Raw genomic sequence first — 6000 nt, forward strand, 5'->3', positions numbered from 1 at the left:
GATGTTTGGGAAGAGGAAGAGCGTTGGAGGGCTAGAAGCTCACGTCTTGAAAAAGACGTGAGCCGGGGAATATGGGCAGAGGAAGGATTGGAAGGGGAGGTGCATTGAACAGGGCATATCACAGATTCATGGGGGGCCACTGTTCGTGGGCGTGGCCCCGCCCACTGGTATCACAGTTGGTACTATTTTATTGACTTAAAACCATTAAAAACAAGATTCTTGTCGGAGGAGTAAAACACGCACGTCCGCCATTCGAGGCGTCAGCTGACAAAAAGAGCCATGTTTCAAAATTTGACCACGGCCCCATTGATGGAGACGGAGACGGCATCATCATTATCATCCTTGCTTAGCTAATTTAGTTATTTATGTCGAAACCTGAAGCCACACTACTGTAATGAACGCATGGCAATCTAAACAAGACTGATTTATTCAACAGTGATAAACTCGTTTTCAGGAAGGCAGCACACAGATTGAATAAGTGAAAGGAGATCATGTTTTACAAATCCATCACAATTCCCCTCCTGAGTTGTTTGTCATGGTTATTTTGGTACATGATGCTTGCAATCTATCTGGGGAATGTCAGATACGCTTACTACGACGGGCTATCTTTGCAGTGACTTCAATCGCATCTGGTTTATTTGCAAGAGTATGGGTATCGCTATAATTGCCCGAATTATGCGTGGCTTTTACGAAGCAACGGTTTTTCAAATATTTTTTACCGTTGCTAGCAATGACATAAGATCTTTTATTATTTCTGATTGATTCGACAATTCCCGGTCTATTCCATATTTTTGACTTCGGATCCTGAATTCTGACCTCTGTTCCAATTTGAAAAGGAGAGAGCGATCTGGAGGTCAAATCATGTCGGATCTTTGTTCCATCTGCCTTCTCTGCCCTTCGTGATTTCGCTTGGTTTAGATGGTGGTTATCAATCCTTTTTAGTGAGCCCGGGTGAACGGGCAATAGGGTCGGCAAATTGCGTCCGAATAGCCATTGTGACGGAGACAATCCATCGTCGCGTGGAGTATTCCGCCACTCCAAAATGGCTTTGTCGAACTAGTTTTGATCCAAACTACCATTCGTTTTCCAACATTTCTTGCCTAAATCCTTAATAGCCTAACCTTTACTGATGATTCTGCGTGGCCGTTTGAAGCAGGGTAATGAGCTGACGAAGCAACGTGATCAATGTCAATTCTTTTTACAAAAGTCGCCGAATTCCTGTGATCGGAATTGAGGGCCCCGAGTCGCTCCTTAGCAAGCACAGAACACCAAAAAGGGCAAAGAATCCTCGAAGTGTCACAATAACGTGCTTTGAAGATGGGCAACACTTGTACAAAGAAACAAGGGGCCAACCCGAATACCTGTCCACATATACCAGAAACTGGGCACCACCATATTCAAATAGGTCCATGCTGGAGGACTGAAACGGGAAGTTTGTTTGTCCCGTCGTGACCAGGGGATCCTTGGCTTGACTTGATTGGTACGTCTGACATTTTATGCGAGAGTTTACCATTTGGACGATCTCATTCATCAAGTCATGCCAATAAACCGTACTAAGTGCTCGGGTTTTGGTCCGTGTGATTCAATGATGAGCCAGGTGTAGGCGATCCAACATGAATCTTCGGGCCTTGGATGGTATCACAATTCGAGATGAGTCTAAAAGAACTAATCCGGTGGCCTCTACACTTAAACGGTCCCATTCCTTACGATGCTGATGAGCAGGATGATCCAAAGGCAATTGTTCAGGAACCCGACCACTCAGGAATCCAGTTGTTCTTGGGAGTGTTTGAGTGTCTTCATCCGTTGAGGGAAGGTCTGAGGTGACAATTGCACGAACAGTGTTGTCGAAATCCTCTTCGGGATGACCCATGGGGGCTCTGCTGAGAGCATCTGCAATGCACTGCATTTTACCTTTAACCCATTCCATTGTGAACACATAAGGCGACAATTTTTCAAGTATGCGTTGTAACCTGAGGTTGCCAATTGAATCCAAATTAGAACCTTTGACAATGCCCAACAATGGCTTGTGATCTGTCACCACAACAAAATTATCACGACCAAGCACGTACAATCTGCACTGATTTACTGCCCATTGAACGGCCAGAAGCTCTATTTCACAGGTTGCGTAACGGGTTTCCGCATCAGATAGGTAACGGGAGCCGCATTGTACAATCCGCCAACCTTCTAGATGCTCTTGAGTCAATGCTTACCCTATCCCATAAAGTTTTGAGGCATCTGTCAACAACTTTGTTGCGAGCTTAGGATTGTAGTGGACAAGCACTGGCGGGGAGGACAGCTCTTTCTTGGTTTTTTCAAAGGCTTCCTCATGCTCCTTGAGCCATTGAAATTGATTTTTTGTCGATAATAAACCACGAAGTGGTGCTGAAATCGATGCTATTTGTGGCAAGAACGCACCTAATCAGTTCACCATTCCATAAAAGCTGCTCAATTCCGAAATTTAGGACGGGGTTGGAAATTTGGAAATAGCGTCGATTTTAGAAGGATCATCACGCACACCGTCTTTTTTTGTCGATAATAAACCACGAAGTGGTGCTGAAACCGATGCTATTTGTGGCGAGAACGCAGCTAATTAGTTCACCATTCAATGAAAGCTCCTCAATTCCGAAATATTGGATGGGGTTGGAAATTTGGAAATAGCGTCGACTTTAGAAGGATCCATCTTAATCATCTTGAAATGTAAGTAAGAACATAGTGCGAGTCCCCGCTGCGGGAAGACAACGAAGTAAAATAACAGGGGGATAGGTCCTAACCAGCATCAAATGCGAAGATCTGAGTCCCGCATTAGATGTTGGGGCAGCCAGGACACAGATTTGAACGCGAACTGCCCCATATTTGGAGTTTTGCAGGAATTAATCGCGTCTCCGGTCCAGCCCTATCAAATGCTTTTGGAAAATCCACAAAGCATCGCGCTACACTCTCCTACTTGTTTGCTGATGTTTAGAATGGCACATATCATTAGAGGACGAGTGCTGCCGTATTGGTGGTTAGAGTGGCTCTCCGGAAGAGCCGAATTGAGGAACTTGAGAGAAGAATGATGCCCTTTATCCTCGGCAGTCGGAAAGAAGCGAGAGCTAGTAAGGTGGGACATCATATTCAAGAAGGGGTTCTCCAGTGCAATGGTCCGATGGTTGTGTTGGAAATGTCCCTGGGCCCCTTCTTATGGATGAAGATGATAGCTGACTCCATCCAACTCTAGTGGGAAGAAGGAAGAATGGAGGGCGAGGCTGAATAGATGTTGAAGGATTGTGGCAGGGGCTCGGGTCCGGAGAAGTGACAGTTGGAAAGGAGAGTCCCAGATGTTGATGGGGCTTTGCTCTTCATTGCTCTTGAAGACCACGTTCATTTCGGGTTCCGTGAAGGGATGCAAAAGTGGGTGGTGTTCTTCTGGGCAGCCTGGACCTCCTCCAATACTGTTTCCGATGTTGAATGGTGTTTGGCTTGATTTGCACTTTGCCACTTTTGGAGCATTTGACCCCTCAGCTTCTGGATGTAGGGACAGAACCACGGGGTCTTGAGTCCTCCTCTCCTCCTCTGCACCAAAGAGGACTCTTTAAATGCTTGCGAAATGCCTTGGGCCACTGCAGCTGGATTGCTCACAACCCCGGTGTTGATGGATAGCTCCAGGGCCTCAAGTTGAGCCGCGCACTTCTGCACATTGACCACGCACCTTCCCATTTCGAGTCACGCCCAGAGAGTGGGAAATTTCTGGGCATCTTGAAGGTGACTGAAATCGGGCAGGTGATCAGACACGGCCAGTGGATGGACGAAACTGGCCGGGAGATGGAATATTTTTCTGATATGAAAATGTGGTCAAGTACAGAGGCGCCCCAGGAGTAGGGTGGTGTGTTGGACTCCGGGTCAGAGCGCAGAGTGATTCTCCATTGGCTCAGGATCTGGGGCGGCTCGAGAATTCACTCGAGTCAGGACGGGATGTTGAAGTCACCACCAATGATGACTTTCTCCGGATTCTTCACCTTCTGAGGAATGGAAGTTAGGTCCGAGACGAGATCATCATAGTCCGTGGTTTGGCTGATAGTAGACGCCAATGATGGTAAAGCCTTGGGCATCCACGGCTATGTGATGAGGAGAGGATGAGAGAAGGGTGGGCTCAAAGCGTTTGGTAATATAGAGCTCCAACCACCGCTGGGCCGAACCACGCCCAGCGGGCTTCCTGGCATGAACTACGAAGCTCTGTTTTGCCAGGAAAGCAACTCTCGTGTTTCTCCTCGTTGACCCCAAGTCTCAGATAAGAAGGTGAAGGCGTGTCCTCGGATCTTGTTGAGACAACCGTCCCGCACCAGCCACTAGCAGCATGTTCGCCCGTCCATGACAGTTGAGAAAGCAGGCCGACACGGTTGATTCCCTAGTCTCCGCTTGCTGATCCGCTGTTGCCGCCGATGCTGGTTCCTCGCGATATCACTATGGCCATTTGAGGGGGAAGGAAGGAAGGGATGATTGGGAAGAGGAAGAGCGTTGGAGGGCTAGAAGCTCACGTCTTGAAAAAGACGTGAGCCGGGGATATGGGCAGAGGAAGGATTGGAAGGGGAGGGTGCATTGAACGGGGCATATCACAGATTCATGGGGGGCCACTGTTCGTGGGGCGTGGCCCCGCCACTGGTATCACAGTTGGTACTATTTTATTGACTTAAAACCATTAAAACAAGATTCTTGTCGGAGGAGTAAAAACGGCACGTCCGCCATTCGAGGCGTCAGCTGACAAAAAGAGCCATGTTTCAAAATTTGACCACGGCCCATTGATGGAGACGGAGACGGCATCATCATTATCATCCTTGCTTAGCTAATTTAGTTATTTATGTCGAAACCTGAAGCCACACTTACTGTTAATGAACGCATGGCAATCGAAACAAGACTGATTTATTCAACAGTGATAAACTCGTTTTCAGGAAGGCAGCACACAGATTGAATAAGTGAAAGGAGATCATGTTTTACAAATCCATCACAATTCCCCTCTGAGTTGTTTGTCATGGTTATTTTGGTACATGATGCTTGCAATCTATCTGGGGAAATGTCAGATACGCTTACTACGACGGGCTATCTTTGCAGTGACTTCAATCGCATCTGGTTTATTTGCAAGAGTATGGGTATCGCTATAATTGCCCGAATTATGCGTGGCTTTTACGAAGCAACGGTTTTTCAATATTTTTTTACCGTTGCTAGCAATGACATAAGATCTTTTATTATTTCTGATTGATTCGACAATTCCCGGTCTATTCCATATTTTTGACTTCGGATCCTGAATTCTGACCTCTGTTCCAATTTGAAAAGGAGAGAGCGATCTGGAGGTCAAATCATGTCGGATCTTGTTCCATCTGCCTTCTCTGCCCTTCGTGATTTCGCTTGGTTTAGATGGTGGTTATCAATCCTTTTTAGTGAGCCCGGGTGAACGGCAATTAGGGTCGGCAAATTGCGTCCAATAGCCATTGTGACGGAGACATCCATCGTCGCGTGGAGTATTCCGCCACTCCAAAATGGCTTTGTCGAACTAGTTTTGATCCAAACTACCATTCGTTTTCCAACATTTCTTGCCTAAATCCTTAATGCCTAACCTTTACTGATGATTCTGCGTGGCCGTTTGAAGCAGGGTAATGAGCTGACGAAGCAACGTGATCAATGTCAATTCTTTTTACAAAAGTCGCCGAATTCCTGTGATCGGAATTGAGGGCCCCGAGTCGCTCCTTAGCAAGCACAGAACACCAAAAAGGGCAAAGAATCCTCGAAGTGTCACAATAACGTGCTTTGAAGATGGGCAACACTTGTACAAAGAAACAAGGGGCCAACCCGAATACCTGTCCACAATATACCAGAAACTGGGCACACCATATTCAAATAGGTCCATGCTGGAGGACTGAAAACGGGAAGTTTGTTTGTCCCGTCGTGACCAGGGGATCCTTGGCTTGACTTGATTGGTACGTCTGACATTTTATGCGAGAGTTTACCATTTGGACGATCTATATTCAT

The sequence above is a fragment of the Tigriopus californicus genome, chromosome 12 (genome assembly GCF_007210705.1).
Source record: "Tigriopus californicus strain San Diego chromosome 12, Tcal_SD_v2.1, whole genome shotgun sequence".
NCBI classification, from domain to species: Eukaryota; Metazoa; Arthropoda; class Copepoda; order Harpacticoida; family Harpacticidae; genus Tigriopus; species Tigriopus californicus.